The sequence below is a fragment of the Anolis carolinensis genome, chromosome 3 (genome assembly GCF_035594765.1).
Source record: "Anolis carolinensis isolate JA03-04 chromosome 3, rAnoCar3.1.pri, whole genome shotgun sequence".
In the NCBI taxonomy this organism is placed as follows: Eukaryota; Metazoa; Chordata; class Lepidosauria; order Squamata; family Dactyloidae; genus Anolis; species Anolis carolinensis.
This window is the reverse complement of record NC_085843.1, coordinates 272,194,428-272,217,098: the sequence shown is the minus strand read 5'-3', so window position 1 is coordinate 272,217,098 and position 22,671 is coordinate 272,194,428. Positions and strand designations below refer to the sequence as shown.

Sequence of the window (22,671 nt, the reverse complement as noted above, 5' to 3'; positions counted from 1 at the left end):
ATTGTGCACATGTCACTGTTGTCACTGTTCCCAGTTGGGCAGAGAGCTCTGCCTGAGCTTCTGGCCACTGCTGGTGCCCCGTATGACATCGGCTTAGGTGCTCTTGTCACCAAAAAGAAGGAGAGGACATCAGCTACCTCCTTCCTAGTGATAGAGGTGCTTTTGCCAACAACAGCAAAGGGCATCTCTGATAGCTAGGAAGTCACTCAGAGCTTTGCAGCTATGTGAAAGTGGCAATGAAAACACAATCAGTGAGGTGACAGTCTCATGTGGCCGATATGGCCTCACCCTATTGGACCATGTGAACTTCAATCCCCTACTATCCCCTATTATAGCAGTTTCAGAAGAGTGAGTGTGGCTGCCTAATGAGCCAATTTGGATAATTTCTGCTCCTAATTTTCCATGTCTTTACAAGCCAGTAAAGACATGATCAAGGTCTCTATTATAGGCAATCAATCCATTAAAAGTTGGTTGACAAATGCATCCCTCCATCACTGATGGCGTTTGAATTTCCAACATAAAAAGCAGTTTTTGTGCACACAAAAAAACATGTTTACTATGTGTAACATATTGCTTCCTGGGATAAAATGAATTTTCTGTGAAAAATCCTCTGCAGCACTCAGGATGTTCATATACAGAGAGGATATGAAAATAAAAATTCACTTTCTACTTAGAACAGGGAGAAAACTATGGTCGTAATTCAACCTTCCATGCAAGGGCAAATAATCAAGGATTTACTATCATGACTGAACACTTCAAGCCATGCATGTGTTCCTTCAGTTTTTAACTGTTTTTTTCTCTCTTACAGGTTTATTATATGGTTTTTATGGTTCCTTTATCTTTATCTGATTCCATTTCTTTGAATTTGTTTCTGTATAATAATGCTTTTAACTGTCCAAGGAATGTAATCCTGAACATTTTGGGACACTTTGTAGTACTCTGCAATGCAGCATAAGAAGGTGAACACTGAAAAAAGAGATTCCGAGTCCCTGTATACATATGGGATGCTTGGATCTATCCCACTATCTAGTTGGAAAAGCCTGATGGTGTGTGCCCAGCTTTAAACAAATGAGAATGACATTCGCCATCTGTGGTCTATTTTAATTTCAAATAAAGTGTATCCACACGTTTCAAGTGCAGCAGGCTTATGTTAAAGACTTGTGAGCTCTTTTCAAGAGGAAAAGTAGTCAAAGGTCAACTCTCTGGATTTAATCTTTTCCACTTTATCTCCAATAAGTCCTCAAACAGGCTGCACAAAATAGACAAGTTAATCCAATCACTAGTACATTACAAGCCAGTGATTTCATCGTCTGTGCCCTTTAATGCAATGACACAAACTTGGACAGTCCAAAACGCACAAAGTCATTTGATTAACACAATTGCCACTACTTGAAAATCCACATTTCCCATAGGCATTGGAAGCATTAATAGAATAAATAATGGAAGGAAACACATCCCATACAGATAAGATGGAGGCCCTCCCCACCAGCTCACTCTTCTGTTATCAAGGGAGGCAATTTCAAATGAAGAGTACAATTAGAAAAATCACTTCTTTCATTGTAGAATGAAGAATCCTTTCTCCTCTGTAATTAAATGAGTACGATATTGAAACTTTACTGACAATATATTTGATTGAATTAAATAAAAGCAAGCACATTTATTCTTTGACTCATAATTTCTTCATAGAATATTAAAATCCAGATAGGAGTTGTGCCCTCAGCTTTATTAAAACAAATCAGCAGGTATTAAGTGTTTTTAATTAGTCTTGGGAAAATGTAATCTAGCAAACAAGTGCTTTGAAAGTTTTACTAGCAAGATTAAGGCTATGATCATAAGCCTTTTTAATAGGAAGTGTATCCCATTAGACTAACTGGAACTTATTTCTGAGCAACCGTGTTCAGCATCACTGGGCTATATACAGTACTCATCCTCAATGTTTACATATATCTCAGAGACTTAGGGACAGCATTCTTCTTGAAGTTTACAAGTATTTGTTGTATCCCTTGAGTCCCAATTTAGTCATAGGTAGCTTGGATTAGGTCCTACTCAAAGCAACAGAACGTATCAACTTTTAGCATTATTTTCAATGGAAAACAATCACTTTGGTGTTCATTGAATTTTTACTAATTCTTAAAACCCCATAAACTGGTTCATAAGATAGATGAGAATATCATTCAGTTCAATAAAATGAATTTTCATATTTCTTGAGATTGAATGGGAGACCAAATAAACATGAGAAGGCACCTATTTATAAGACTGTCAGAGAATTCCGGAGAATAAATTGCATGAAAATCATGTACATGTTTTAAAATACAATGGCCCAAACAGCACATCATTGGAAAAATGCACTCAATATGCTTTATTCCATGTTTAAGTCAGGTAAAAGATGAAACAAGTTAAACCGTTGAGCTGCTGAACTTGAGATTGAAAGTTTAAATCCGGGGAAAGGGGTGAGCTCCCACTGTTAGCTCCAGCTTCTGCCAACCTAGCAGTTCGAAAACATGCAAATGTGAGTAGATCAATAGATACCGCTCTAGTGGGAAGGTAACGGTGCTCCATGCAGTCATGCCGGCCACATGACCTTGGATGTGTCTACGGACAATGCTGGCTCTTCGGCTTAGAAATGGAAATGAACACCAACCCCCAGAGTCGGACACAACTAGACTTAATGTCAGGGGAAAACTTTTACCTTTACCTTTACTTTAAAAGGCAAAAGCTAACAGGCTTATTCAGAAAACAGTGTCCAAAATGTGCACACATTTCCAAAAGAAGCATCACACAGAGAACAGATTCCATAACATCCCCTACAATCCTCCAGAGCATATGTCACGTGAAACCCATCCCCTGAACAGAACCATTTGCTTAACCTCTCTACAGGTGAACATCAATAGATTTAAGTTCACAATGTCTACCAGACATTGTGAACTTGCTGGAGACAATGTCTCCAGCAATCTGACTGCCATTGTGCATGATAATAAAGAGGCTGGAGAGAATAAAACAATTTCTTTGTATAGCTCATCAGCTCATAACAGTCAAAATGCTAGGATTGTCTGCCAGCTCAGTAGCGTGACACTTTCCAAAGGTGGAGGAAGATGACATTTTCTCTGAAGAAAAATAAACACTTACAGGGCACAAGCATTTTGATACACAATTGGCATTAATGGAGGTCATGAAGTGGGTGATCCCACATCACTCGCATAGATTGAGAAATGATTTGCTGCAAAAGGATGCTTTTTTATTGTTTCCTCATAAAACGGACAAGTTATAGAAGCTAAAAGAAAAGGATCAGATGATATGGTACACAAAGGCCCCATCTACATGGCCATATAATGCAGTTGAAACTGCATTTTGTAGTTACAGTACGGTCTCACTTATCCAGCACTCACTTATCCAATGTTCTGGATTATCCAACGCATTTTTGTAGTCAATGTTTTCAATACATCATGACATTTCATAAATACAGTAATTACTACATAGCATTACTGCGTATTAAACTACTATTTCTGTCAAATTTGTTGTATAGCATGATGTTTTGGTCCTTAATTTGTAAAATCATAAACTAATTGGATGTTTAATAGGCTTTTCTTTAATCCCTCCTTATTATCCAACATATTCGCTTATCCAACATTCTGCCGGCCCGTTTATGTTGGATAAGTGAGACTCTACTGTAGTATAGACTCATATAATGTGGATAAATTGTATTATATGAGTCTACTACACTGACAATATCATGCAGTTTCAAAATACATTTATATAGCAGTGTAAATGGGGCCCAAGTCATGGCAGACCCTTGTAACAAATGCATGGTTAGAGTCAAAGGTGCAACCAGGATTCAGTGACCTGAGCTGGAGGCAGCTGTTGAATGGGACTAATTAATTAACCAAACTGGCATATCAAAACTGGACACAAATCCATGATTCTGTAAGTCTATCTGTGCCCAGGAGAGCAACAGACAACCTGCTGAGAACCAGTGGCCATTTGCAGTAGGTAGAATTCAGTCACTAGGAGCTCTTTAAAGTCTTTGGAAATACAATGACATCTCAGAGAACCGGATATTTTTAGCAACAGCCTCACTACAGTAAGGAATCTGGAGGCAAGGTGACTGGAATCAGAGCAAAACTGTTAGTGTGTGTGTGTGCGGGGGAGATTAGAGCTTGATCCTAACAGAATCTGTATTTTACAGACTTTTAAGGGCTAACCTCTAATTATGAAAGAAAACAGAGATATCTTGATCAACAAGACATTATACTGGCAGCAAATAGGAGGTTACTAACACTGGACTAAGATACTCCCACACAGGGATACACTATACCAGGGATGTAAAACTCATTTTCACTAAAAGTTACAACAGCATTATGGCTACCTTCAAAGGGCCACTTGTAACTGTAAGATTGTATACACGTAACTATGTTGAGGGACATGGTCCAGAAATGGACTAATTCAATTCATCCATTATGAACTGATTCATCTATTTTTAATTTATCTATTTTTAATCCTGAAAATAAATCCATGTTAATTCAGTTTCTTGATGTTCAGTGTGAGAATACAGCCTTGAAAACAAACAGTATTATTCATTACTGCATAAATTAAGATTGAATAACATGGTGCCTTTTAGGTGTTTTAGACTGAAATTCTCATAATCCCTCTCCAGGATTGCCAAATAGCTGGGGACCGTGGAAATCACAGAATAAAATGTTGTCTATTTTTATTATAAACAAACCCTTAAATAGCAGGCTTTGGGAGTCTGTCAAAAATTGTATCTATAAGAATGATTTTATTGGATTGTCTTAAACATAGGTTGGGATTATGTGGATTTTTTTCCTGTATGCTTGATAGTTCTTATATGAATGTATGAATTACAAACGTTAAAAAAAACATTGTGACTGAGGGGATAGGTTGTGAGCTGCAATGTCCACCCGAGGGATTTGATCTATGATAACCCACTCATGATGAAAATGCAAGTGTGGATTAGCTGTATCCTAAAACCTGTGTGGGCCCTGTAGGCTCCCAGGTTCCCAAAGCTATTATTACAGGACATTTATTCACATGGATTTCTGTCTGTCTAAAGCAGGAAGAGATTTTGCTAAAAACATTTCCATCCAACCATAGAGCTATTGTTTTTCTATAAAGGTACCTTATGGGCAGAAATTTCATCAAAATCTGTCAACCCAGAGTGAAATATACTTGTGTGATTGTTTTCCCTGCTTTTCAAACACCACTAGTCTTTGTATTTTAAATTATTATTATTATTCCCCCCTTTCACTCAACCCATGTTTGAATTGACATTTTTCAGTTTAACTTTTCCTCAAGTCTAATTGTTCAGGAAATAACAGTAGGGGAGTTTGTATGCATACGCATTGCAAATGAACTGATCTTTATATAGGACAAAAGTGACAGCATGTTGAAATGGAAAGAAGGATCATAAATATACCGTGTATTCATTCCCATCTTGTCAAGCCCCTCTGGTGCCAAAAAGTAACGCTCTTTTTGCAATATCTGCCTCTTACACTTTTCTTTTCTTTTCAGGGGAAAGATACACAAGACAGATGATAAGCAGTATCTTAACTCTCTTGTAACACAAAAAAAGTACACAGGCTGATCCATCAAAGAGACATTTACACAAAGCACCTCAATTAATCCACAGCTTCGCCATTTAAAAAGATAAATCTCTATCAATGAGCAGTTCTGTGTAAATATGTGGCTTGCTCACCAAATCCAACAAAATAAAGCTGCAACCTTTTCTTTCTTTCTTTCTTTCTTTCTTTCTTTCTTTCTTTCTTTCTTTCTTTCTTTCTTTCTTTTTCCTAACTCACAAATACTTCACAACCTCTGAGGATGCCTGCCATAGGTGAAATGTCAGGATAGAATAGTTCTGGAACATGGCCATACAGCCCAGAAAATACACAACAAACCCAACAAGTTTGCATACAGAGAGCTTTCATCAGGGAAGCAGTAGAAATCTGCTGTATTGTGATGGCACTGATCCATAAAGACTTTCTAATTATACTCATTCCACACTTTTTCACCTATAATAAAAATCATCTCTTTTGCTTGCAAAAGGCTTCAATTCTACATTCAACACCATCCAATCAGCAATCCTTCTACAGCAAGATAAGCAGCTGCAGTTGGCCAGTTTTCTGATACTGGTGCCATCCAGGCGCTATACAGACTGCCAAGATGTCAGCCAAACCAGAAGCAGGTAAACGTCCTGGCTTGAAACCACTCTGTTACTGTGTTTTTCTCTGAACTACTCGGCAGCTGTGTTTCTGTGTTTGCTAGTTTCTTTGTTGATGGGAATCAGTGCAAGGGAGACCTGTAACTTATCTAAAAGATTTTAAAATGTTTATCTTGGAAGCTTGCAAGGGAAGTAACTGACATATTCTTTTCCATTTCCTTCTCTCCAGATAAAAGACAGTATGTGGAGTTTAGAGGAGTTCAATGCTACAAACATTGGGTATATCTACACTGTAAAATTAATGCAATTTGACACTACTTTAACTGTTTTAGTAGTTGTAGTTTTTCAAGGTCATATACATTTTTGATATAATAGAAAGAAAGAAATGAAGAAAGAAAAAAAGAAAGAAAGAAAGAAAGAAAGAAAAGGATGCAACTTTATTTTTCATGGGTTTAGCTTGAGAGTAAATGTTACCCAAACCAAAGCTAAAACCAGATTGGTACAGCAGTCTCAGTTGGCTTCGCTTGCTAGACCTCCTATTCTTCTTTTATTCAAAGAATTTTATTTAATGTCTCAGTAACCCTTAATCTTTACTTTTTTCTCTCTTTCTTCATAATGATTCAAAGTGCAAAGTTAACTGACTGCCTCTCTACTTGCTTAATTATCTAGTGCAGTAGAAGTTGACAGTTCCTGTCAGATGGTATTTCTCCCCCATGGTTCACGAAAGACATTCCTTTAAAAAAAAAACCAAAAAAACACTGACTTTTCCCCCTCTTTACAGAACAGTAACTGAAACATCATAGTTCTGTAGATAACTAGAAAGATTTTTGCACACACACACCCCTCCCCCCCCCACACACACACACATTTCTTGCTTCCATTGTTTCAGAGGCTGTACAGCCATCTGACTATGGTTAATAAAAGCAGACAAACATAAGATATGAACTAAATCAAAGACAGTATAGTGTGTGTGTGTGTTGGAGATTATTTGTTGTCCATATATCATAGGAGTTTGAGTGAATGGTTTCCTACCTAAAAATAAAGCACAATGCAATGTAGCCGGTTAATCACAAAAGCCATGGTTGGCAGTTATCTAGGACAGCAGTGTAATGGACCAAGGAAAGTTGGAATTGATTTTCTTTTCCAGGCCTTGTCTTGGTGACTGGTTCACAAGGTCAAAAACATGCATCTCCACAATAAGTCCTGAATTGGATCTTGGGAAAGACATCTGATGGGGATGACATTTATGTTCTTTCCAATCTGCAACCAAATAGAGTAACAAGGTGACCAAATCACCATCATCATCATTATACTCATCACCATCCAGAAAAGGCCATGGCCATATGCAACATATTAGGACACACTTACTGATATTTATAACAGCCTCATTAGATGGGGCAATTTTAACATCCTAGGACGCTTTCACCCAGTCTGTGGGACGGAGGCTGATGCCGGACAACACACAACATCATGTGACTTCCAGTGTAGGCCATGGTCCCAACTGGAGTGAAAGCCTCACCAAATACTTCCCCAGCAACACGGGAGGCTTTTCGTGTTGTGCTGGCTCAGATGGAGCCAGCATGGGGTGTCCCCACAAAGATGACACTTTCCCCATATGATGAGGAAAGTGTTGCCAAGAGGGAGATACTCTTTCCTCCCCAGATGTCCAGTGAAGCAGGATGCTTTGCCAGTGCTTTATGATGAGGTCCTATGAAACAAGATAACCTTTCAGCTGTGTTCTCTATGACATACAATTCACCTTCTTCTTCCTTATGGTCTTTCAGAGAGGGGAGCTTGACACACAATGTAATATATACATGCCAATGATCATGTGAAAGCTATGTGGCACAATCCAGGGCAACGTTCAAGAGAATCTGTTGGAGTCACTGTGTTTGTGGAATGTCCCCGACTATTTAATGCTTACTGTCTACTGTTTATCAGTATATGATATAACATTATAACCTGTCTTTCCACCAATGAACTCAAAATGGTATGCATGGCTCTCCTCCTTGCAATGTTTTCCTTGTTACAGTACAGTGAAATAAGTCAATAAAGTAAAGGGGGCAAAATTAAACAGAGGCTTCATGGCTTAGTAAAATTTAAAGCTAATCTTAAATATCTGTACTTTTGGAACATGGGGGAGGTCATGTTTTCCATGTCAGCGGGGCAGAGAATCCACTGTGAATTAGTCAAAACTTTAAAGGAACTATCTGAAATGTGAGTCTACTTTATAAACATGATCCAACCCAGGGCTGCAGCCAGAAAAAAATTTCAGGAGGGGTTTTGAAAATTTGGGGGGGGGGGGGGGGGTTGAACCCCTACACACACACACACCCCGGCTACAGGCCTGTCAATATCTGCTTGAGATAGTGCCTGGAGGGACTCTTAATTTTTTTGCGTCTCATAGACTTAGCATGGGGATTTGGTTAACCAGTTAAAATTCATGAGTAAACTGATTTTTTTTTAATCTGAAAAATTTCGCGGGGGGGGGGGGGGGGTTGAACTCCTACCCCCCCCCCCCCCCCCCCGGCTACAGGCCTGCAGCGTACTGGGGAGCACCTTTAAAATCTGGACTATAATTTTTATGGATTCACCATCCCATTGCTACCAGCTGCCACCAGCTGCCACTATTTTAGAGTTAGTTAACCAAAACACTGTTAAGACACATATCCTATTAATTACTACTACATCATAAGCTATACTTATGACCTTTGCTACTACCACAACCACAAATGACCCTGAAACCTGTGGGGAATTGTCACAACTCCTCATTGCAGCTTCACTTCCTGATTGTAAGAAACTTGTCATGTCATCCTGCAGAGCCCAATTTGTGGCATCACAAACCTCCATCTCTCTTTCTTCTATTTTCTTTCTCCTTCCCTTGACTTTGCCTTAGCATGGGCCATGGGTATGATTCTGTCCATATCTGAATAATGATGGTAGCCTTTCCTAGGATTATTATTTTTCTTATACAAGTGGAAAGAAATGAAATCATCAGAGCCACTGATCAGAAAAGGCCTGAACCCAAGCCCCCCTGCTCGTATGCTTTGTCCCTTTCAGTTGTACCCAATCATCCCTCATTTTGTTGAATCAGGTAAGTGATTAGGTTGCATCACTAAGTCATGCTGTGAAGGTTATGTTCAAAGCTAATGGCCACTCATGCACACACACCTTTTAGAATTTAAACTGTATGATTTTGCTCTTTGTTATTGTTGGAAAGGGTTCATGATGAAATGTTATGGAATGAATAGGTGCAGCCTAGCAATTGAAATTCTTGAGAATGAAAGCAAGAGTAGGTAATAATTAAAAAAAGATGTCCTGTTAGCAGCTGATTCCATGCAAATTAAAAAAAATCAGGATGTTTTAGGTTTTATAGAAATTATGGTAGCTGTTCAGATAAATGTTTCTGATTGTATATTCACAGAATACAATATAAATTCATTTTGAACCTTGTAGGCAATGAAATATTACCTTTATGGGGTATGAAGATACACTTAATTAGCAACATAACCAACATTTCATAGATGAAAGTAGAGAGGTGTGTAATGTCTTTTTTCTCATATCAACAATTATTCCATGATTCTACCTTTCACTTGTTCATCCTGTTTTACTGCTAGATATACTTTTTCTTTTATTTCACAACAACCGGTCCTCTGATAAGTAATGCAAGAAAGAAGTTGTTCCTAAATGCTTCTAAGGCAAGAAACACTCTTTCAGCCTCAGGAGATTTAGGGGGACTTTGGCCTCAATGCCAAACTCTGTCTAAATAAATCTTGCCAAAAAGAAAAAAAAGAAACAGCCCAACAACTCAATGACAGGTCTAGTGTAGGGTTACCAAAGGTTGGAAATGACTTGAAGGTATACAACAACAACAACAACAACAACAACAACAACAACAACAACAACAACAACCTGCCTTTGGTGCCATTATTTCACTTATTTTTCTTTGGAATGAAAATATTTTCTATGTTTTACAGAAAAATAAATCAATGAGAATTGTGCAACTTGTGAATGTAAGTTGAAGTTTTTCAGACTTTCTCTTCTTGGGCTTTTTCAAACTTTGTAAAACAAACTTCCTGCATGGCAATGAAATACATACATTTGGACACTGCCGGCACTATGTATAGCAACATCTGCAGTTTCACAGACTGCAGTTAATGGAAGCCATTTCAAGCTTTTTACTGACCAATCAGAGAAATAATAAGACCATGCAACAAAAGTGGAATAAATTAAAAGCAACTTTATTAACTGTTAGCTATCAAAATATTTGTGAAATATAATCAAACTAGGGCAGAAAAAAATTGATTTGGGAGCAGCTGGAGCAGTTGTTCACCCATGGCTCAAGCCCCCAATCTCACTTGTGTGGAAGCCAAGAGAGGTTGAGTTTTAAGCGCTTGGGTTTCAAGGGCACCCAGGACTCAAGCTCCCAACCTCTCTTGGGTAAAACACCAAAGCCCTTGAGAGCAATCCCTAAGAATCATGGTTGCTCAAAGGTCCAGTTAAATATTGGAAGGTTAGCTAGAGGGCAACTACACCTATTGATAACTGGCAAATAGAGGGAGAAAACGTGGAGGCAGTGACAGACTTTATATTTCTAGGCGCGAAGATCACTGCAGATGCAGACCGCAGCCAGGAAATCAGAAGATATCTACTTCTTGGGAGGAGAGCAATGGCCAACCTTGACAAAATAGTGAAGAGCAGAGACATCACACGGGCAACGAAGGTCCGCATAGTCAAAGCAATGGTATTCCCCATAGTAACCTATGGATACGAGAGCTGGACCATAAGGAAGGCTGAGCGAAGCAAGATAGACTCTTTTGAACTCTGGTGGTGGAGGAAAATCCTGAGAGTGCCTCAGACCGCAAGAAGATCCAACCAGTCCATCCTCCAGGAAATAATGCCCAGTTGTTGAAAATGGAAGGAAAAAGGAAGAGAGGCCGACCAAGGGCAAGATGGATGGACGGTATCCTTGAAATGATTGGGTTGACCTTGAAGGAACTGGGGGCGGTGACGGCTGACAGGGAGCTCTGGTGTGGACTGGTCCATGAGGTCACGAAGAGTTGGAGTCCAGGCAAAGTAATGTTCATCAATCAAAAGTTCAAACCGGTCTTTCCATTTCAGACGTCAGTCTTAGTGGAAAGATGAGAAAGAAGGAACATACTTGAATTGGCATCCTTCCTCATCTTCTAACCATGGCTAGGCAATTGGGTGACTTTAAATCAGTTCTAAGTTATAATGGGATTCATCATAATAAGGATAATATGGCAATGCCCCTTTGATGTCCTGTTTTCAGATGCAAGTGCAATATATATATATATCAGTAAGAAACAAAAGTGCAGGACAATATTTGAAAGGTTCTGCCAGAACACCAGCTGTGTGCTCAAAATTAGAATGTTAAGGCAAAGTTTGATTAGATAACGCTGCTGTAAGAGGGAAAGAACTGATAAGTGACAGCAGCATGCAGATGTTCAGAACTTGGAATTAAGACTTTCAAGATGCCCCCACAGTATTAAGAGTGTTTTAATGCACCATCACCTGAATTGCTTTATCTGAAGAAATGGGCCAGAGTAGAATGTGAATGTTTAATCTTAAAGGCCAGATGGTAGTGGCGGTTGCTAGGCATTAAAAGAGGGAAGTGAGCTGCTCTGAAACTGCTGTATCAATTAAGCCTTTCGAAAATTAACACAAAAACACGGCTTTCCAGCTTTAAACTTAGGTTTACTCCTGGGGCTCACTCTGTTTGAACAAAGAAATTGTGAGTTTTAGTTTGTGCTTACAGTGACACTTTGAAAACAAACAGAGGGGGAGAAGGAGAGCCAAATCTGGGACATCCATAAAAGTGGCCTTTCAAACTGCATTGGAGAGAACAGATTTACAAGACAGTTGTATTTTTGGACTGCAGAAAGCACAAAACTGGCCTGGTCCTATTTTATTGTTTCTGTACATTCCCTGAGGCAAAGAAGTCGTCGACTAGCTATCTGGTGAGCAGATGGGTTCAGGAAAACAGTATGTCATTAGTTATTAACATTAATAGCCATTCTATTCTGAATACTAAATAGTGAATGGCACAGATACTGGACTGTTATATTATAGATCCATGTTTTCACATATATTTCCTCTTTCTCCAAGGTCAGAGGAGAAAGATCAATGCTATTTAAAAAAAAAGACCTTTTGGAGAGCATCAGTTGAAAGAAAAGGTGTACATAAGGTGAAATTTAGAGATGCCATGTTCGCAAACCATATGATGGGTTTGTTTGTTTTATTTCTAAAAACCTTTAAACACTTACTAAAAGGCATAATTCAACACAGGCTCCTCCAAGTTCAGTCTGTGCTAAGAAGTAATCTGTGCGCACCTATGTGCCTTCTGGAAACCCATATCTTCCATCGTGGTTTCTTAGTGAAGAAATACTCAGAGTAGGTTTTATCAGATTCTTCCTCAGAAATACAGTCTACAGTACCAGATATTTCTTGGTGGTATTCCTTCCAAATGCTAATAACCATTACTGATCCTGATTAGCGTCTTTGCTCGGACAGTTTCTGGGGCCCTTTAGGGCATTTAAGCCCAAATGCTAGGAAGTAAAGATTTGTAGTAATGGATTCAAATTACAGGAAAGGAGATTCTAAATAGTCTTCTTTCTTTCAGTTCAAATCCATTAATGTTTAATGATAAGAACTATCCAACAGTGGAAGATAGTTCCTTGGAAAATGGTTAGACTCTCCTTTATTGGAGGTGGGATATGAAGACCTTTCTGGACTATGATTCATTTATTGTATGATCTCAGTTCTTTATTTGTATACATTTCAAGTAAGAGTTAAAATCTTTTAAATTCTGTTACTATTTATTACTGTTTTAATCTCATGTTTTTAACAATATGCTTCTTTATTGTATTTTTTTTCTTTGCCTTTTAGCAAGCTATTTGAGTCACAGTCTGGGAAAAAGGTTTGATATAAATGAAGCGATGACTGGATGTGATAGGGAAGCCAATAGTATATTAGGAAAGGAAGACTCTGTGTTTCTTGTTTCTCCTCAAAATTTAAAAATCCAAAGCGATTCACAATAAAATGATGCAATAAAACAGCTGCTGAAACAATATGGACATTCTCAGAAACTTATTTTTTGGACAATACAAAGTGCTAATAGGGCTTGGTGGGGCAAAACTCAAGAAGGTGAAAGCTGCCAGGATGCAAAGCTGTTGCCAAAGTAACAGACAAGAACACAAGCTAAACAGGGAGCAAAGATGGGGTTTCTTTAGTCATATCATTCCATTCATGTGAATGCATGGAAATCTGTTATGGGATCCTTCTTTTGTGAGTATGGAGACAACAAATATTCAATAATTTCCCAATCTTCCATGAAAAAGGTTTTTCCCCCTTCCCCCAATCACTAGATGCTGCAATTATTGGCACTTTTTCTCCACAAATGTGAACACATAAAAACATAAACATTACCTTGTTTTTAGCAAAGGGGAACAATTTCCTGAATTGAATATTATGTCTTCTGTAACTAAAAAGTGGTTTACATACTTTATTCTACAGAGTTAAAGGCAGTGAACAGTTCTCACACTGTTTTCAAGGACATTTTTGCAATGGAGAGAAAATTGATTACATTATTTATTCTTGCCCATAAGAAGAAAGTGAACTAATATTTGCATATCTACTTCTGAGTAAACAAGAATAAAGTATGATGGCATACCGGTAACTGAAGAGAATATAGAAGTGACAAGGGAAGAATTCCAAAGATAAGCCAGCACATGGGTACAGAGCAATCTTTAACTGTTTCTTTTGGCAGAAGCTGCTGGGAAAATGAAGCTAAGGTGGTTGGGACAGCCAAAGTACAGTAGAGTCTCACTTATCCAACATAAACGGGCTGGCAGAACGTTGGAATATGTTGGATAATAAGGAGAGATTAAGAAAAAGCCTAATAAACATCAAAATAGGTTATGATTTTACAAATTAAGCACCAAAACATCATGTTATACAACAAATTTGACAGAAAAAGTAGTTCATTAGACATTAATGCTATGTAGTAATTACTGTATTTACGAATTTATTACAATTATTGAAAACATTGACTACAAAAATGAGTTGGATAATCCAGAACGTTGGATAAGTGAGACTCTACTGTAGTTGGAAAATACATAATTCATTCTTCAAGCAGCTCTTCTTGTTACTGATGTCCTTCCAGGCAGACAACATCTAACTTGTATTGCAGACAGCATCAAGGAACCTGGCATTCACTATCCATTAATTGAGTTGAAAGTACACTTTTCATCAACAATGGTCTGTAATGAGTACAGATGGAAATTATATTAAGAGAGAATATGATCTTAGAGGAAGCAAGAGTCCGTGTATAAATGCTGTGTAGATGTTAATGCAAGGCTAAAATCTCAGCAATGGCCTTCGAATCCTTTAATGATACTGCAAATAAGTGCCCTACAGGCAAAATTTGAGATTATGTAGGGGTCAATGCCAACCCAAATTAATATCATAGTTCATACTTTCATATTATGTCTGTAAAATCTAATATTTGCCAAATAATACATTTTATTAGCTAGCAACTGACTACCATAAAAGGAGAGCATAATGACCTGGTTAAAAGCATACCTAATTACTACTGAAATTAGCAGTTAATTAATGTGTAATTATGACTTTGAAATGGTTTTCAGAAATAACAACCTGCAGCTTTTTAATGGATTAATTTAAACCAAAGAAAGGGTTTTTGATGTATTTGGATATTTAAAGCTCTCCAGTAGGAGACTATTTGTTTTAGAATTGTATGTGCAGAATTGTATGTATATTTATAGCATCAAGTATTGTGCACTAGAGGTTGCAGGTATGAATTGGAAATCTCAAGGGGAAACTACAATTTAGTTTGATAATTTACTCAGAATTTCATATGTTTGGTTGTCTTTGAAGAGTTTTTTTTTCAGACTTCATCTTAAATGTAAATAGAATGGGTCCTAAAGTAAATGATGCCTGAATTCTCATTAAAAGCTAAAATAATAGAAGTAAGGCTATTGTACTTTGGACATATCATAAGATGATGTGACCCATTAAGGCAGATAACAGGTGGTAAAAAAGAGAAAGGTCACACAAAGGAGGATTCATTCAATAAAGAAAGCCAAGGCTCTGAATCTGCAAGTGCAAATGATGACAGGCTCTTGGGTTTCTCTCATTCATAGGATTGCCATAAGGAAGTAGACTTTGTGACAGATAACAACAGCACTGACAGTATAGACAAGCAGCCTATCTGAGCAAGACATGTTCATAAAGTCATAGAATTAAAGAATTTGGAGGAGTTCTTGAACTATCAAGTTATACCCTTGCTAGTAAAGAAAAGCAATAACTAAATCATCTTTATATTACAAATCATTCACTATATTACAAAGTGATATTAGGAACAGTTCCAAATATCAGGAAATACTTCCACATATTTTATCAGAATATATATATTTTGTAATTTGAATTAAGCAGTTTGAATCATTTTCCCAGGAGAATCAGAAAACAAGCCAGTTCCATATCTGGTTTCAGCCTTTTAAAATTACTTTTGGTGTTTTAATTTTTTTGTAAAAAAACCCAAGGAAAATTGATCTTAGTGTATGTCACCTTGAGGTCACCATATATATGACAAAACAACAAACCACTTCTGCCAAAATACAGCCTTGCTGGGTATTTTCTAGGCTCTACAGAATGACTCTACGGCATTCCTGGGCTGTAAGTCCTTCACTAGAGCAGAGTTTCTCAAAATGTGCTCTCCAAGATATTTTGGACTTCCACCATTCCTAATAGCCAGTAAGCTGACTGGGATTTCTGGAAGCTGAAGTCCATAACACCTGGAGGGGCACGGTTTGAGAAATACTGATTTGTATTTGAGAAATACTTTTGTATATCCATGCAAAAGATGGGAATGTATCCCCAATGAACACAGGGGAGGTATTGTATTTTAATAGAAACATTGCAACCTAAGGTCTCCTTCATACTACAAAATTATAGAACTATGATTCTATTTTAATTGCTGTGATAGCATCCTATGGAATCCTGGGATTTGTGGTTTAGAGTTCTCAATCAAAAGTTTTAGTGTCTCACCAAATTACAAACCCCAGGATTCCATCAGATGCTGTCATGGCAATTAAATTCACATCAAAGTGTAATAATTGTGTGGTGTACTTCTTTACATGAGATGTAAAAGGGTTCTACCCTATTCTTTGCATGACCCAAGACATTTTTATTATATTCAAGAGGATGCAAAGTAGTTGAGGTTCAAGTCATAACAATATGCCTATTATTCATATATTCCTACAATACACATCCAGATTGAATGATACAAAGCATGCAATCAACCCACACAGGGCAACAGTGAGGTCCAGCAGAAATAAGCCATCTTCTGTGCCGCTTGAGCGTTATCTCAGGAACATGGTGAAACATACTCTAAAGTGTGCATGGGCTGATACTGTACAAAGAGGCCTTTGGGAAATTCACACAATAGTCTTGGGACAATAACTGTGAATCTTGGTGTATATTAACCGACACGGATTATTGAGGTGGGAGAAAGAGAGAAAATTCACCTTTCTTCTTACTTATATTTCTCAATGACATATTCTTTTTCTGACAATGATGAATGTTGCCATAGTAATCCAAAAATATGCACAGAACACAAAACAAATGCCAGGTAACAAACGCAATCAGAAAATCCCAGTTTCTTGAAAAACACTGACCTTTCTATGTGGCATTGTCCCAAAATACCACTCATTCTGGTGCTTTCAAAATTCTATGCACCTGTGTGACAGATGAGTGCCAATCACACTCTTTTCCTTTCAGTCTCACAAAGATCTCTGAAAAAGCTCCCCACCTTCTCCCCCCACCCCCAGCTCTCCCTATGTGGGCTTTCACCTAGGTGGCTTGAAATAAAACTTTTTTATTGTTGTTTCTGAATTTTTCAGGCTTACTTATACACATACATATTATATATATATATATATATATATATATATATATATATATATATATATATATATATATATATACACACACACACACACACACACACACACACACAGATATGACTACTATCTCATTTTACCAGCCAGAGAATATTATCCGGGTGTTTTCCTAGTGTACTTTCATGTCCGTTTTGGGACTTGAAGGCACATGGCTTGCTATGTATGTGGCCCAGCAGAGATATTTGCTTGTCCTCCTTTGGTTCTCCTCAAAATCATCCAGTGAATTTTGAATCACAATATTGAATGATGTGTTAATTGTAGACTTTTTATTTTCACCAGATAACCATTGCTGACTTCAGCAGTCAGGTGTTTCAACTACTGAGCTGTTCATGCTGTAAAATACATTTATTTTCCATAGACTTGATGGTCCAGAGAGTAGAAGAAAGATGCATTTTGATTCCAGCATTACCAAAGTAAATTACTCTTGTTTGTCTACCTGAAAGATTAATGCCACCTCAAAAAAGTTCACTTGGTTCAACATTTTCATGAAAATACTGATCACATTTTCTGAAAGAGTTCACTTTGTCTTCACCTGGAATGGAATGAGTTGATGTTTGCTCGTTTGAATAATCTGTGACTGGGAAAAACGGACAACTCTTTAATCTGTATTTGTTATTCTCCCAACCGAGTGGCAGACTGTAAGAAATGTAGTGAGTGCTTCAAGCAGCTCCTGACAACAGCATAACAAACAAGATGTTTGGAACGCAACCTGCTTTCCCTGCCCTTGGTCATGTCTAGCTATAGTTCAGCTTGTCTCCTGCTAGATGAAGCATGAACCCCAGGAGACACGGTTGGCCTGGCCCTCTTCCTTGAGCTGGGAATTGTTCAGCACTCAGTGTCATTCAACAAAGCCAGGAGAAAAAAGTGGCTCGAAAAAATGGTTTTCACCTCTTTCTAGGCCTTAGATTTTTTTTTCTTTTTAAGGAGAGTGTAAAGAAAATTAGGTTGTCCTGCTAGGCATACACATTAATCTGTTCCATCAGGTTTCTTTTCTTCTTTTTAAAGAACCCTGCTTTTAAGACTCTACTGCTAGACTGTCAGAAGAATAGGCACACCATAAGCGTGGCATTAGCGAAATTGAACACACTTGCTACGAACAGCCAAATAGCAGCCATCTGAAGCCCTACTGTTCTTCCTTCTATCAGGAACTGTTTGACCTCTATGCTTGATTTCTTATATTTTAGAGCTTTTGATATTTTTCTTCAAGGATCACAAACTAATTGCAAGATTTGGAGCAGAGTTATTTATTTATTTACAGTATTTATATTCTGCCCTTCTCACCACGAAGGGGACTCGGGGAGGATCACAGAACACATATACAGCAAACATTCAATGCTGATTATAACAATAAGACAGATAACAGATTATCACTGAGTTGGTACAGAGCTTGATGGAATAAAAACAGGGTGCTGTTGATCAAATAGCAGTCCTATGGCACGATCTCTGGCTCTGATATATATTAAATAACAGGCAAGGTGGTCCCATTATAATTTGCAACTTGCTCACTGAGTTATGAACTCAATATTATACATTTGGATGAATGTTTTCCATTATTGTGAATGTTTGAATTTGCTGTTAATTATTATATAACACACCAGAGCAGCGTCTGGAAGTAATTTATTTAAATAGCAACTGCTACCTGTGATAAATTAATTTCTGAGGACAGTGCAGGAGCAATGCCATTGATTCATAAAAAATACAATATAAGGATTTTTTTTTGTCTAATGTGCCCTTACCTTAATCATATACAATGGTATGGGCAACTATGAAAAGTTAAATGGCCATGTTAGCCCTCCAGGGACATTGGAGGACTATACCTTTCCCCCAGAAAAAGCCCACTGTTTTTTCCCCATGTCCCTAAACCCCTCCAGTGGGTATAAGGAGACATTTTAGCTATGCTTTATTCTACCCTAGGAGCCCCAGTGGCGAAGTGTGTTAAAGCACTGAGCTGCTGAACTTGCAGACCGAAAAGTCCCACATTCAAATCCTGGGGAGTGGAGTGAGCGCCCGCTGTTGCTCCAGCTTCTGCCAACCTAGCAGTTCAAAAACATGCCAATGTGAGTAGATTAATAAGTACCGCTCCAGCGGGAAGGTAACAGCGCTCCATGCAGTCATGCCAGCCACATGACCTTGGAGGTGTCTACGGACAACGCCAGCTCTTCGGCTTAGAAATGAAGATGAGCACCAACCCCCAGAGTCAGACATGACTGGACTTAATGTCAGGGGAAACCTTTACCTTTACCTTATTCTACCCTGAGCCATTCTAGGTTCAAGAGAGGACATCAGGAAGTGACTGGGGGGCTCCCAGTTCTTTCTGGGAGTGGTTTGAATTTGCATTAAAAATGAAATGTAAGATCTTTGACAACCTGAAATATCTCTCATTTCCTGCAAATAACCAACCCCCCAAAACCCGCAAACTCCAAATGACCAATCCCAACCCCAGTCCCTCCCCCAAAAAACCTAAGTACCTGCAAGTAACACAGTGGTTCTAAACCTGGGGTCCCTAGATGTTTTTGGTCTACAACTCCCAGAAATCCCAGCCAGTTTACTAGCTGTTATGATTTCTGGGAGTTGAAGGCCAAAAACATCTGAGGACCCCAGGTTGAGAACCACTGAAGTAGCACAATTCACTGCTCTTCTCTTTAATAATACTGACAAGAAATAAGAAGGGAGTGTTTTTTATTACTCATGTCTTAGTTTCTATGGTTCAAAATGATGTTTTGTAGGAGGTACATTATGGGAACATGACTAGTTGTTACCACATCTGTCCTGATATGTTAGCAGTTTGACATGGAATTGGAAACATAGTTTCATGGCAGATATCTCCATGTAAGACATAAAACAGATTTGTTTTCTCCGCTTGTAATATGCAATTTTGTGTTTCTTTTTATTGTGTCATTTCTTAAAATGTTTGAAGAAATTATGTTGGAAGGAAATCAACACTCTAATATGAGTGTAAAGTGTCAGCTGCAGGGCAGATTGACCCCAGATTGCTTAAGATCATCCATGCTATGGCTCTAGAATTTGTCAAGTCAACTACAACTCAAGGTACAAGGTAAGGAACAATACTTGTCCCTGTTTTATTTATATCACATGGACATTGCTAATCAAATGCAATTTAATTGATCATTGAGATCTATGTACTTCACTTACAGCATGTAATAATGACATCTAGGATCCTTTTCACAAAAATTACACAAAGTTTTACTAAAAATGGGTTACATTACATAGTTATTCTAGACCATGATGTCATTTTTGTTGTAGTTCTCAAACAACCCAATCACAGTTTTTTCTCCATCCTGGTTTCATATTGCTTTGAGATACCTCCCCCTGCTTTTTCACATGGAAATCCATGTTGTTGTTTCAAAAACATACATTTGTGCATAATTTCTTCCAAATGAAGACCTATTTTTGATGCCGCCCTGAGTCCCCTATGGGTGAGAAGGGCAGGATAGAAGTATTGTAATAAATAAATAAATAAATGTTCTTTCTACAAATATCAACGTGTCTTGGGCCTCATTTTAATACTTTACAGTATAATATATGCATTCCCCAGGTAACTGAAATAAATAGAAGTCTTAATTTCAAAATAACCAATGGTTCTTCAGGAAGAGTTTAAAGTCAATGTACATAAGTCCACTGAGGTGCTAATGGAGAAATAAAATGTTTGCTTCCCCCCTTAAGTCAATAGAAAATCTTTGCAGATGTAGAAAAGTTTTTTTAAAGTATTTACAATAACAGAGGACTGAAATTCTCAGCCTTCTAACATGTAATTGATACTATCGGTTTCCATTAAAGAATTAATTCTTCCTTACTTATCTATAACCCATCTTTTCACTATTATACCCACATCACCAAAACCAGGAATGCAGAAGTAAATTACTACAAAGGACAATAATAACCATAATCCAATTGTTAATGCTAACCAGAAGAGATCAATTCACATAGTTTTATTGCTTCACAATTCAATGGGATGGACCATTTTTCTGTTAGGCGGCAATTTAGGCAGCTCCATTGACCCTGCATAGGCTTGTATACTTTGTCCTCAAATGCCTTATAGAGGATATGAGGGAAAATCTGCCATGCTTTTTGCCCATCTGATTAGTTGCAGGTCCAGAAAAGGTAGGCTGTGACCTGGAAGTCATCAGATTATCCTAAAAATAAATCATTGATTTAGATCTATTGGCTGCACTTTCCTCATCCCTATACTAACATTTGGATTTAGGTCTGTATATTTAGGGATGACTGAACATTGCCCATCATACTGTTTCTTCAACAATTGCAGATATTTGCTCTGTGCTGCCATTTCACTCCATTTGTAGTCTATTTTTTTTTATAAAACTACATTTTAATCTGTGTGTTTATAGATTTTTTCAATGTTTGTGTTTTCTGACTGTGGTGTATTTTCTTTAGAAACAATGGCGGACAATGTCTATAAAGGATTTGTATAACCCATGGCTCTCCAGGTGTTTTGGACTCCAGCTCCCAGAATTCCTGACCAATGGACATGCTGGCTAGTGACTAGATCTTCTGAAAGCTGGAGTCCCAAACACCTGGAGGGCCATGTGTTGTGCAGGCCTGGTCTAGTGGATACGGGGCATTGTCTTCCTTTATGGATGAGAAGGTGTGCCTTGCCCAAGGTTCCCCAGTATGTTTCTATATTTGAACAGGGATCCCAGTTCTGGTGTCTTAGTACCCTAGTTCAACACTCAAACCACTGCACCAAGTCAATGATACAATCCATAATTTTGTTAATGCTTGCTATTATTCTTCCTAACATTGAGTTGCAGTGAACAATGTCATTGCATTTATGAAGTCACTTTGATGGAAGCCTCTGTTTGCAACATATTTGAACTGCTCCTACTCTTGCTGCCTGGAGCAATGTTGATGAATTTTTCCATGTTCCATTAGTAAATCATACAGCTCTGTGGTCATTAGTAGTTTGAACGATGTCTTTGTGTTTTTGTGGCTTTTTATGTGACATTGAACAAAATGATTTGTGGTCAGTGTTGCCTTCCCTTGGATGAATAACCAAGCAGAACTAAAATGCTTCATCTTTTTTGCCAAAGCATGGTGGATGAGGATTTGTTTTGTGTTCTTTCTTGACAAGAACATTCCAAAATTCATAAAGATCTCCATGTGATGAGCTTTAAAAGGATCATGAAACAAGTTGTAATTGACAAAATTCATTCAAGTGTATTTTTGATCAGAATTTTTCCACCAATGGAATAGAGAAAGAAAAAATGTGAGTAAAACTCAAGCTGACTTATTCACGAACAATAAAGAAAATGACAGTATGTTAAAGTGGTTAGTGAGAGTTTAACATTCTAGATTTGAATTTTGTAATGGGGAATATAGCTCACTGGATGAATTCAGCCCACTCATATCAACAACCCAATCTACTCTATGTTATGTTGCTGTGAAGATAAAAATACAACAACACATTTGAAGGAAAGTCAGGGCACAGATATGAGAAATATAATAATATACACTTAC

At 37.8% G+C, this 22,671-nt stretch overlaps 1 protein-coding gene across 2 annotated transcripts in view; it reads right to left on the bottom strand.

Annotated features, from left to right (window-relative positions):
• naaladl2 (N-acetylated alpha-linked acidic dipeptidase like 2) overlaps positions 1–22,671 on the bottom strand; it is a 664,743-nt gene that overhangs the window by 362,534 nt on the left and 279,538 nt on the right. The gene's annotated exons all lie outside the window — the stretch shown is intronic.